Source organism: Anser anser (assembly GCF_964211835.1).
Source record: "Anser anser genome assembly, chromosome: Z".
Taxonomy (NCBI): Eukaryota; Metazoa; Chordata; class Aves; order Anseriformes; family Anatidae; genus Anser; species Anser anser.
Window position 1 is genome coordinate 78,551,275 of NC_139723.1, and position 13,361 is coordinate 78,564,635.

Below are 13,361 nucleotides of genomic sequence, written 5' to 3' on the forward strand. Positions count from 1 at the left end.
AGTGGTGCGCAGCCCTCTGAAGAGGATGCGTCTCCTCTGAACACCGGCACTTCAGACGCCGCTCGCGAGCCCCGTTAAGCGCCGGGCATCTGAGCGCTGCAGTCTGTGCAAGAGCTGATTTGTATCAGCCCCTGCTGCGTGCCGGAGAGCGAGTACTTTGCCCCACGCTGCTGGGAGAGGGCTCCCAGAGGATGTGCCTACCTGCTCGGGTGCCCCCCGAATGGTGTGAGAGGGACCCTTGCATCTCCCCAGCATTGGGCAGGCATGCGGCAGCAGCAAGGAGGGAGAGGTGGGGAGGACTCGATGAGGCTGGCATGGGACACAGGGATGTCTCTGGGGTGCTGGGACCCCAGGGCAGTGCACATGTGGGTACCCGGCATACAGGAGTGGGGAGAGTTGACCTCGGGCACAGCCACAAGTCCCACAAAAATCCCTGCCCATGCCAGTGCCAGAGTCACAGCCCTGAGCACACATCCCCAAAAGCCAAGCAGCGGGTGATGTTATTTAAATATCCTGGGCAGGGCAGGTTCTGATTGCATTTACTACCACGATAATCTGTCCCTCTGATTTCAAGAGACCTCCCGCAGATTCCTCCTAATATCGCTGAAAGCAGAGCTTAATCCCGAGGCTGTATCGCCGCCCCAGGGTACGCGTGGCACTGGCGTATTCCCCTGGTGTGTGCATGCCTGCCTGAGCTCTAATGTCACCCAGAACCACTACGCACAGCACATCACAAGCAGGACAGAAATGGTGTGGAGATGTCTGCCCCTTTCTTTCATCAAGCAATCAGTGGCTTGCTGATGGGTCCTTGGAAGCCAGACACAGGTCCTGAGGCAGTGGGAGAGGGGTCTGCAGCCAGGAAAATCACCCAGACAAATGATTTGTCTACAGTACGAGCCAGGCTACTAGCCCAGGAGCCCTGTGTGTGCCCCTTCTGCAAGTCCCTGGGCTCTTCCAGGGAAAAAAGCCAAGGGAAAGCCCAGAGCAGGAAGGCTGAGGCCAGGCTCCCTGCCCAGCCAAGGCACCCAGGCCTCCTCAGGTGGACCCGATGAATGCAGGTGGAGGTGGAGATACCCTGCAGGAGAAGATGGGGATTGCTTCTTCCACGGGAGAAGACATACCCAAATAAAGCAGGTATGTGGAATGGCCTGGGAGGAGGATCCGAGGGGTAGAAATAGCAACATGTGGGGGACATCTTCCTGCAGACTCACTCAGAGGAGCCTGAGGTCCTTTGCAGAAGTGGGATGAGCCCTTTAGAGACCAACGCTCTCCATTCCCCCTGAAAAACGCAGATGTTTTCACAGGAAGGAAAGGTTAATTCCTGGCCCACCTTAGCATCGCTGAGCCCAAACACACCGTTGTTTTTCTCCGGTTCATCTGCAGACGCCTTCCGCTGCAGTGCCCAGTCCTGGACATGGCTCAGACCGAGCAGAATCGCAGCTCCGCCTGGCTCGCATCCAGCATCCAGCATTAATGCATCCCAGGAGGTGAGCTGCCCTTTCTGCTAAACCATCACACTATTGACTCATGCTAAGTCAGTGATCCGTCTCAACCCCCCGATCCTCTCCTGCCACCCCGCTGCCTCGACACGCTCCCCTGGCTCCGCGCTCATGCATTTGCTTATCTCCCCCAAGCCACGGCACCCCCTGCTCTCCCTTTCTGAATTCCCTCTGGCTGCTTCCAGACACTTGTGCCCACCCATCCCCTTCATTTCGAATGCCGAGGCTGCCCTCCAAAGTTCTTGCAGTGTCCTCATTAATACACAGCCCCAGACTTATTTAGCAGGCACTGATAGCAAAACGCGTATGATTATTTCCAGTTACCAAAGAATTGTATCTCTTTAGCCAGCAGGAATGGGTTTTTTGGAGATGCCTTGAAAAAAAATAAAATAAAATAACACCTTCAATTGCTATTGCTCGCACCGATAAAATCCCAAGTAATAACTATTGACTCTAGCACAGATACTTCACATATATTCTGGTAAATATCTGTGAGCAGATTCAGGCCCATTCTTGTCATGCACCCAGCGGTCGGTCACAACATCAGTGTGCAAAATGCCCAGCAATTTCATCCTCTCTTTCCAGAGAGGGATAACTGGTCTTCCTTTATTTTTTTTATGTTGTTTGTTTGTTTTGTTTTTCAGACCTGTCCTGTCTGAGCCCTTTGCAAGAAATCTCTTGGGAAAATAAATAAATAAATAAATAAAAATGTTTAAAAAGGAGTCAGATCTCTGGAGATGTCACCTGGTACATCACAACCAGCTGCTGCTTGGAAAAAAAAAAAAACAGGCTGGTGAAAGCGCCGAGCTCAGTCTGGGTGCGCTGGCTGAGATAACACACACTCTAGGACTTCTCTTTTTATGTTGTGGCAGCTTTTAAATGTATTTCTTATTTTTTTTTTAAGACCGAGTTGTTTATGTCAAACGTGCCAGCTGTGCTGAGCAATGACTCTCGGTGTCTCAGGTGCTCTGCCTTGAGTCTGCAGCAAAGGGTTTGCTGAGAGGGGGATGCCTGTGGGCAGAGGGGAAGCGGGATGCACTGAGGAGCACACAAGGGTTTATGCTCGGAGGAGCCTGGCTTAACACCAAGCTTTCCTGACACCCCCTCTCTTTTGCCAGCATCTTTTTGGGGTACCAGATGAAGATGCAGCTGCCGCTCGGCTCAGGGGCTCCCTGAGCCAGACATAATTGCTGTGTGGCCATGAACCTCTCATTTCTATGGAATTGTCCAGACTTTCCTTCAGCCTGGGTCAGCTCAGCATCCATGGCAAGGATGCTGAGCCTTCACCGCCTGCTGCTGGAAGGACTGCTTGCTTCCAAACCTGGGGACCCTGCTGCTCACACCAGGAGAGCCGCCTTGCCCAGAATATCTTGAATTTATAAGGAATTCCCTTACCCCCTTCCACCTTCTGAGAGTTTGCCCATCCTTTTTAGAAAGCGCAGGTAGGGGCCAGTCCATCACACTTAAACTCTTGTCTTGCAGGGTGGTGGTCCTGTAATTAGCAGCAGTACAGAGGTTCTTGCTGGAAACAGGGTTAATTAGCAATGGGAAGGAGGGGAGCCACGAAGCAGCAGGCAGGAGCCAGAGAAACCCAGGGGAGTGCATGCCCAGAGGCAAGAGGTTGTGTGCAGGCAAGGACAGGGATGCCCACGGTGCTGAGGTTGCTCAGGATGCTCAGGATGCTCAGGGTACCCAGGAAGCCAGAACTGGCCCACGTGCAGGGCCAGCCAAGGAGCATTTATTGCCAGCCCTGCTTTGGGTAGGGGCAAGGGAGCAGAACTTCCAGGGCTGTGGAGTCACAAGGTGCCAGCAGCGAGCTCCCCCTTCCCAGCCCCACCGAGTCCCTCCCAGCATGGGACAAACCCACCCCCGGCCCCACAGTTCAGCCCCACACACCAGCCGGCACAAACCACGGGGATATGAGGGTTTGGGGGACGCATGGAGGCTGGGACAGAGGGACACCAGCCGGGCTGCCACCACCTGCAAGGACAGGAGGTGCATCCCCACATGGTTCGCAGCCGTACCCTTCTCCCAGATCCCAGCTCACTCGCCTCCTCCTCTCCTTGCTGACAGAGCCCGAGCACAAGGGGGGGTCCCCCTCAAACACAGACTCCAGAGAGCTCTTTTCGTTCTGCATTTGAAAGGGAAAGAAGAAAAGCCAGAGCGAACCTGTCTCACACGTAATCTGCTGCACAAATGCCAGCTCTCAGCAATCGATAGCAAAAGCTCCCGGAGGGCTGTTTTCATTTCATAATATTTATTGGGTTGCTTTATTGTCAGAATCATTACAGTTCAATGTACTGCATGGATTTTATGCCAGCTGCACTTAGTTTGTCTTGTTTTTAGCACTCCTCGTGCCTTGCACGGGGCCATGGGTTGGGACTGCTCCCCGTGCGGGGTCCTCTGTGTGACATGGGACAAGTTATCCATCCCTCTGGCTCGCTGGTTTTCCCACCCCAGGACAAACCACAGCTTGTGGAGCCAGCTGGGGGCTCCCAGGGCAGGGAGCAGCATCCCTGCTGGCACAGCATCTCACATTAACGTGCCCCGATCCCGGTGGACCTACAAACCTCTGGTGCAAACCCAGGGCTGCGCATGGGGAACAACCCCAGACCCCAGTCCATCCCCACCCCATGTGTCTTGCCCCCTGGACGAGAAGCCACCAGCACTTCAGAGGGGCAGCAGCACCCCCCCCCTGCAGCAGTTGTTTATCGCTCGTGCTCCACAACAACTCATAATTTGGGCTATAAAGAGAGCCCCCAGCACTCACTCACCGACATTCAACAAACCCAGGAGCGCTCCGAGCACGGCGAGGAACCGCTGCAGGCACAGCTCCCAGGCACTGACCCCAGCACGGTGACAGGGGACAGCAGGGACGTGGGACCTGGGGCATCTCTCATCCCTGCCCTGGCTGCCACTGCAGTTGTTTCGCTCCGTGGCTGCCCGCGTGCGGTGGGAGTTATTATGCCGGCGCGTAAGCGGCTTGCTCGCGTCTCACTTTTTTCAATTACCGCCTGCACGCTGCCTTCCCGATTGCCTGGCGGGCCTTGGCTCACCTGCCTGCTGAGCATAATTTGTTTTTAATGTATGGCTCTGGCAAATTTTCTCTCTCTCTCTCTTCCCCCTCTTTCCTTTTTTTTTTATTAAACAAAATGACTTTTTTTCCCAATTCACATTTATAATTAATTCCTAAACTGATGGCATCGCAGCAGAGCAGGAGGGCTGAACAAGGCGTCCTGAGGGAAGCAAATACGTGGTGTTCCTCTGCAAGTGCAATTCACCTCTCCTTCCCCCCCTTCCCCAGAGACCATCCAGGGCCAAACCGCTCCAGGGAGCCGCACCACGCAGAGCTGTGTGCTGTATCTGCTTGCCTCTAGCCCGGGGCTGCCAAATCTCTACAGGCAGAGCGAGCTGTCGTGGCTTCTCTGATGGGTTTCTCTAGGTGCAGCTTCATTTTTCCCTGCCTGCCTTCTCCCTGGGGTTTCTCAGCCCAGCAGGCTCTGCAGTCTGGTCCACACCGTGCTCCCCTACACGTTGGCGCTGCAACAGGTCTGGGGCTCTGTAGGGTGGGAGCGTGCTCTGGAGAGGCCACCAATGGCTGGAGATGCAAAGATTGCTTCCCCAAAATGACAGGACCTGGTGCAAGGCATAGCTTTTCTCTTTTAGCAGTGCCAGGGCTGCATCACCTCTCCAAGCACAGACCGGCTCCCCAAGCTGCGGCTCAGAAACCCCAAGGAGGCCAGGGAAAGGGGTAAGGCAGCAGGAGACGGGCTGGGAGCCTCTTCTGGGGTTTGTAACCAGCTCACTAATTGCTGGCAGCAGCTCGGTTCCTCCAGGGCAGGGGGGTATTTATGACCGCTGTGTTTATGCTCTTTTGCGTTGGTGGGTGGTAATTGCAGCCGCTTCCCTGTCCTGGAGGAGCTGAGGTCTCGTCTGGAAACCACAGCTCTTCCTCGAGGAAGGTGGGTGATCCAGCACAGCATCCCGGCACGGCCGCAGCGAGCAGGCTGGGGGTAGCTGCAAGATGGGCAGCCCCACGATTTTGTGCTTCTGAGAGGGGGCAGCACCCTGGGACCCCCCAAAACACCCTCCCAGGGCAGCAAGAAAAAGCCACGGCTCTTCAAAAGGCAAGGCAAGGCAGGAACAGCTGCTCCTAATGACCCAATCCATCACGCTAGCACTGGCCCTGTCACTTGCCTCCTAAAAGCTCCTGATCATCAGCGATTATCAAAGCTGGCCGTGCGCATTTTGATCAGGCACAATCAAAGCTGAGTGCAGCTGAACGAGTCGTAAAAGCCTGAGCAGAGCAATCGGTGTGGGGCCTGGCTGGGGTCAGCACGGGAGCTGCCGACCACGGGCTGGGTTCCTGAGCTTGCCAGCCTGCAAGCAAACAGCCTGCACCAGAGCTGCGTGCAGGAGAGGAGAAATACCACCGATGTCCATAGAGCTGTGGTGTCAAGAAATGGAAAACGGTCTCAGGAGACAGCCTCAGGCAGGGTCCTCCCCTGGCACATGGGGATGCATGACCTGCGGGAGGGAAAAAATGCATCACAGGTGATGGAGCTGACCATACATCATGCAGCACAGGTGGTGAGGCTGGCCACCCATCATGCTTGCACACAGGAGCAGGCAGGAGTCAGAAATACCTCCCCTCTGCCCACAAAAACATCCTGGGCAGCTCCCTTCTGCTTGACCTGAACTGCAGTAATTTGCTCCCAGTTGTTCTTTTCCTGCTGACAACATCTCGGTTTCCAATCAGGAAGATTTTGCTGGAGAAAAGTAGGGCCAGCTTTCAGTCTAAACTTGCTGACGCTTTTCCTGAGGACTGGAGCTGGTGCAGCTGCAGGGAGATCCCCAGGGCAGTTGTTCAGAAAACATCCCACCCCCTGACAGCAGTGGCTGCCAGGATGGCATGGGCTGCAAAATCCATGGGCTAGGCCACTGAATTTTTTGGAACTAATGAGTTATTGTATTCACAATGTATTCAAAGCAAAGGCAATGCAAGGAATAAAATTTACTTGGAAAAGGAGATAGGCAGCAGCTACACAAGAAGAAGATGGGCAAGAAGTGTGGCAGAATGAGCACGATGCTGTCTGGCATCTGTTTAGTGGTATAAATGCAAACACAAGACCATAGTAATTAGCGATTCACAAAGAGATGAATACCAGGCAATTAGGTAAGTGTTTGAGGCTTGCTGGTTGAAATGAGGTGGCTGTGAATTGTGTGCTGGGGTTGAGAGCTGCCGAGGAGTGGGGTGCCCAGCTGCAGTGATGGGACACACAGTTGCTGCTTTGAGACAAATTTTCATGTTCCCAATTTTAGCCCATTTTCTGCTGAGAGAAAGTTCAGGTTTGGAATGAAAACCTGCCCCAGTGTGGGTCTGAAGCAACTGGGGAAAAAAATGACAAGATTTACTTCTTGCAGGGGGCTGTTCGCATTTCAGGAGGTGTTTGGTGTGGCTCAGAGGTCCTGTTTTCAGCAAGTCTTCTCATCACAGACTGCTCAGCATGCACTGCAGCTCTGAGTCCTGGGAGGCAGAGGAGAAATGCTGGTGGGATTCACACCTTTCATGTGTTCCCATCACCTGGATGTGTGGTGCCATCACACCAGAGCCCCGCAGCTGCCCCGTCCTGCCCCAGGCTCTGATTCCCCATGCACTGCAACTGCAGCCAAGGAGGGATGGGGAAAGTTGCCCAAGGTCGTGGCAGGAGGTAATGGGACAGTAATTCAGCAATACTTATGAAATTTCGAATAATGCATCAAGATTTACCTTGTGTTACCAGTCCCCAGAGCAGTGCAGATATCCTGGATAAAGCTGCCTTTATTTTTACAAAATTTCTTCCCAGACCAGGGTTGGTTTTTTTTCCACTCTCTAAAGTTTTATGAAAGTCTCTGGGACTGGGATTGTTCAAAAATCCAAGGAAAAGGGGACTGCCACTGGACTGCTTGTGTCCTGGAGCACAAACCTGAAAGAAGAGCTTGCATAAGAAAACACCCAGGATGGAGAAAGTGCTGCGGAGAGAGCTTGAGTGGAAAACGTGTCAGGGACATGGCCAGAGGGGACAATCTCCACCAGTGACCATGTCCCCTGCACTTGATATTTCCCAGGTGCTGGCGCAGAGCAGCAGGAAAGCCAGGTTGCTTGGGAGAAGCATCCAACTTCTGGCATCCTCCCCATTGCAGTAAAATGCCCAGAGCACAGCCCCTGATCCAGAGCCATCCCAAAACATTAGAACTGTCATTAACGTGATTAAAGCTCTAACGAAATGAGATGAAACGAGATGAAATGCACAGACCTGGTCAGCATGCCGCACCAGGCACCCAGCGATATGTAAAACGCTCTCAGCCTCTTCTGAAAGAAGTAAATCTTTTTCTTTCTCTCCACATGTCTCTGGCCCCAGGAGGAAGTTGGAGCAGACTGAAATTTCAATCCTGTGTGCATTTACTTCCACTCAGAGCTTTCCAGAGCTGAGGAAACTGTGTCTAGCTGGGTAATGGCTGCATTTTTCATGCCGGGTTCCTGTTTTTATCTGTGGAGATGGGTTATCTCCTGTCGAAGGATATTAAAATCACAGCAGCACAATAACATCCCTGTGGGGGTCTCTAATGTGCCCTGGATGGCTCGTGCCATTGCTCCTAGACCCATTTTGGTGGGGAAATCTTTAAGTAGGGGGTTAATGTGGGCACCCTTTCTTGTGATTTGACTCAGCTCTGCAGTCCTGCTCCTGCAGGGTACTGAAGTGGATGTTTTGTGGGGAGGGGTTGAGGTGGGCAGGAGCTCTGGGTCCCTCTGGCCCAACTCCTGCCCAAGCAGGGACACCCAGAGCAGGGTGCCCAGGACCAGCCCAGGTGGATTTTGAAGACCTCCAATGAAGGAGGTCCCACAGCCTCTCTGGGCAGCCTGTTCCACACAGAGGTCATGCATCTCTGTGGAGAATTTGGAAATGCGGAAATGTGCTGGAAAATGCATAGAAGCCTCCAAAACGGATTAGTCTGAAGTGGGATTTTGGAGGCTGGGTGAGAAATAAATGGTTTGGTCCAGCCAGGCAGGCTAGTGGTGGGACACGGGACATGGGACACGGGACATGAGCTGTGAGCTCAGAGAGACCCTTGGAGCGGGCTGCCAGCAAATGTGTCTTCTCAAGAAATCCAAAGCCCCCAGCCATCCCCTTGTCCCATCCCGGCCCCTGTAGGCATCGCTTGAGAGCGACCAACACAGAGCTGGCTTGCAAGGAGGATTAGCAACCCTCAGTCCCTTCTCCCCCCATGCAAGGTGTGGGACACTTCTCCAGCAAGTTGCCTTCCATTTTCTGCTCCTTGACATTGTGCTGGGTGCTTGCAAAGCCTGCGGCTTAGTGGCGCATCCCTACGGCGAAGGTTTTCACGATGCCTTGCTCCAGGGCTGGCGCTCTGAAAGTACATGGCCGGAGCCTGCCTCTTGCGGTGCCAGGCTTTGCAAGCTGACAAGCTGCCATTTCTAATTGCTGATTAATTAAGGTTTTCATATGCACTTTAAATCAGCTGGCTGCAGCCACTGAGGGGATCCAGACAGCTGACAAACCTCGCTGCCGTGCCACAAAAACATCCTGGCAGAAGCACCCACAGCAGATGAGAGGCTGTTAAAAAAAATAAAAAAATAAAAAAAAAAGAAAGAAAAAAAAGTATTTTTTGATGCATAGAAATATTTGATATTTAAGGAACGTTTCCCGTCTCATATCGAGACAAGAATGTGAGATCTTTTATCTTCCTACAAGCCGGCAGTTCAAGGGCACAAGGACGGTAACTAATGTAGCTCGGTTTGATCATTTCAAGTAGTTTCATGCCATTCTCAACATATTTGTTTGTTTGTTTAAATTTACTCCAATTTTCAGACAGGCCCACTTTGATTCATCTGCAGCTTTCTGGTTTGAAAATACCTTGGCAGACAGCTTCACTTGAATAGTCATTGTTGCTCTTGCCCCCAAAAATTTCTGAGCTGGGAAGTTTTTCTGTAACCGACTCTGTTCTGCAAATAGTTTTGGTTTTGCTGAAGCAGCATTCTGGGCAAACACAACGTTTGAAACTCCAGATATGTGGCGTGTAAGCGTATCCCAGTCTGTGGATACATGCATATTTTTATGTCTTTGCTCAGTTGTGTTTATTTTAGGCGAGAGAGTGCAGATTTAATATCAACTAGTTGCACAAAACAAGCTGGGAAGTTTCCATTTTGGACCCTACGGCCTGATTGTGCTGCTAAACATCCCACGCCCAGCCCTTCTCCTGGCTCGTACCCGTGGTCCAGGAGGTCCTGGAGCCCCCGAGCACCTCAGAGGGCTCCGAGGAGCCCATTTCCCATGCGCAGCCCAGTGCCCTGGGCACATCACCCCAGCCCATCTGCAGGCACACGGAGACCGAGATCCTTGCCCGGTCAAAATAAACCAGTAAAACAGATGGAGGAAAAGGGGCCGTGCTTGACACGGGGCAGCGCCTGAGCAGATCCAGCTGGAGATGCCTGCTCTTCACCCTGCTCGGGTGCATGGGTGGGAGATGGCCTGTGGCTACAGAAAAACACGTGTGAGTTGGCTCCACCTCGGGGGTCCCATCTGGGAGGTCCTTGCCATCACCCTGAGTCTGTCTGTCTGTCTGTCTGAGTTTATTTGGATGCAGTGATCTCTTGCCTGGCAGTTTTGTGATGCTCAACCCAAAACCCAAATCCATTCCCAGGCCAGCCACGCAGTTTGGGAGCTCCGATGTTTACCTGGATATACAGGGAAAGCCCTGGGCCCACAAGCACTTAAAAATGTGCTTTTGCCTGGCTTGCTTCTGCTGCCCAGGGAACTGGAAATTCAGCAGAAGGAGCTGAGCACCCTGCCCAGCTGGGTGAGCACACAGGGAGCAGTGCAAGGGATTCACGTCTCCAAATGAGGATTTCAAAATCATGGCAGAAGTAAGAAATGCAGCTGAGGGCAGAGGCTGAGATATGTTCTTCAAGCTCCTCGCCAGGTTTGATGAACAAAAAACGCCTCGGAGCAGCCCAGGGCACCCCTGCAGGAGCTGCATGCAGCCCTGCTCCTCTTCCGCAGCACCCCAGAGCAGCTGCATGTCTTTGATGCCTGACCTGATGCCACCATATCGGAGGGCCAAGAGGCAAATACTCCTCCAGACAAAAGGAAAGCCTTGTTCCAGCTCTACCCTGCCCCATTTATACCCCACAGAGTAGAAAGTACCTTCTTTCACAAGGAATTTTCTGACCGACTCCAACTGCCTCCTCCATTTGGCTGCAGCCAGCAGCGAGCTTGGAAATACCAGGTTTAATTAAAACAATCTTTTATGTTCCAATGCAAGCCTTATTCCCTCTACCTGGTGAGCAATGGCTCTCGCCTAGATCAGCAAAAGAAGCCTGAAATCGCACAACGGCTGCCACTCTCTATTAATTAAAGCTCTGCTGGGAGCGCTGCACCGGCCACCGAGGTTTGTCCCTGGCCTCAGCAAAGCAGCAAAGGGACACAGGCACTGGTGGGGTGCAGGAGGAACCCAGCCGGGTGCCATCCTGCTATGGAGGTTATAATGAACCATATCTGGTTTTTAGGTCGGGCTTTTTTTGCTCTTATAAGAGCAGGTTTTTAATGTTTGGAGAGCCCGTGCGAAATGCATGGCCCCCGTAGCTGCAAGCACCACCGCGGTGCCATCAAAAATTCTTTGGTTGCTCCTCCAGTCCCACCAGGGCTCCTCTCCACCTGATGTCTGATCTCCTGCTGGATGACACAGATTTTTCCTCCCTGTCCTAGGAGCCTCCTGCCCTGTGCCAGACACAGCGCTGCCCCCCCTGGTCCCTGGGAGCAGTATTTAGGGGCACAGGGGCATTTCCCAGCCTCTGGGGCGAGGGGAGGCAGGCAGGCATTTCTCTTGGCTGGCAGATGGCTCTTCCAGGCCATCTCTAAACAAGAGTTAAGGCTGAAATAATGAGATCACTAAAAACAGATTTACTATGGTGGAATAAAGTTACCAGAAGACAAGCACAACACCATGCATTATTAAGGCTCTGCTTAACAATAAAGATCCCCCCCTCGCTGCATCAACAGGACACTTGGCTTCTTCCTTTATCTTACATTAAGCTGTAATCTCTCTCTATTAATGTAAGATCCAGTTTCTTTCTGTAAAATATCTCCTTCTCTTCACCAGACTCCAGCAGGATACGGCAGGAAGAGCCCCATAGCAACCTGAAGAGCCCCTTCCTTAACATTTAGGGCATTTAAGTGGTGGGGACAGTCAGAGGCTTTAAACTTGATGGGCTGCTGGTAATGAGCAGGGATGCTGGCATGGCCAGACCAGAAGGCATCTCTCTGCGAGTGGTGGGGCCGTCACACCAGCCTCCTTTTGCCCCAGACAGGCTCACCTGCCTGGTGTGGTGGGCAGAGGGAGCAGGACCAGCCTTGTGGAGCGCTCCAGCATCAGCCCAACACCGGAGCTCCCTCACACGACAGCCTGCTGTGTTCTCACCGTGGGCGTTGGGGCCGTGCAAACCGCAGGAGAAGGGGCGAGGAGCTGGTTTGCAGAAATGTTTGCAACATGTGAGCTGTCACAGCTTTTCCAGCAGCCAAAAACAGCCCCCACCAGCAGGCCCAAATCAGCTGGCCTTTCCCATAACTGAGGCACTGACAAGCCCACCCCACCTCCCACCAGCTCTCACCTCTTCCCATCCAGCCTTGGCTGCTTTGCCAGCATCTGCTGCATCCCCGGTGCCCCGCAGCAGTGGTTCTGCACCACAGATTTCTCCCTGCAAGGCACCGAGCTGCAGTAAGCCCCCTGGCAATGCCAACCCATCCTGCTGCTCCCAAAGGGGGTGAGAGGATGGTGCAGGGCTGAGGTTTTGCAGATAGCTGGACCCAAGGTGCAATCTCAGGAAGGGAAGTCTTAAAACATGGCTTGGGAAACTGGTGGGAGGATGTGTAGCAGCCACTGGCATTGCTGGCTTTTGCTTCTGGGGTGGAGAGATCACCTTCCATCACTGGAGCAGAGGACAGAGGTGAAGGAGGGCTCGGAGCTCTTGGCAGCTGGCCCCAAATGACATGCCTTCACCCACTGGATCTTGCAGGGTAGAGGTGCTGAGAAGCTGCCTGCTGTGCTCTGCTCCCAGGGTGAAGTAATTCCCAGTTTGTTGATGGGAGAGGAGGTTTGCAGACTGCTGAGGGCAGCGGTGCCACCTCCACACTTCTGGGCACAACCTGCTTGGCAAGGTCATTTCATGCCATGAAGCCCCTGCTCCTGAGAGACCCTGGATGGAGCAGAACTTCCTGCAGTTGTCTCCTCTACTCTGTCCCAAAAGTACCTGGAAATTTTCAAGGCTTCAGGTGCTTGTCCCTGGTGAGGCTGGACTCCTTCAGGCTGGGTTTGGGAAGAGCAGGAGAGATCAGGGCTTTTTGCAGCTGCAGTGAGGGAAAGTCAGCTGTGCACCCTGCCACGTGCATGGGAAGGCAAGGAGCTCACTGTTACCACCACCCAGGAGATCTGTCACTCCTTCAAGCCTCCATAACACACCTGTGGGCTGAAGGTGCTTTCTGGCCCATTGCAACATTTTCTGACGTTTGACCACATCATTAGCTGCTTCTCATCTCCCCTTGCTCATTAGCTTTCTGAGCCTGTCGGAGTCCGTGTGCATCTCCACCAAATGCCGGGTAACTCAGGACACCTCCACGCTCCTCCATCTCACCACGGGTTAGCAGAAGCTTTTCCTACCGGACTTTCCCAAGCACAGCCCTGCAGGCAGCACACACATCTCCTTCCCTGCAGCACCAAAGTGGCTCTGCACTGCAGACCCTGCAGGGACCTTCAAGCCAAACTCTCACCCTCCAATCCCAAACACACCTGGGAGGTCTGTGCTTG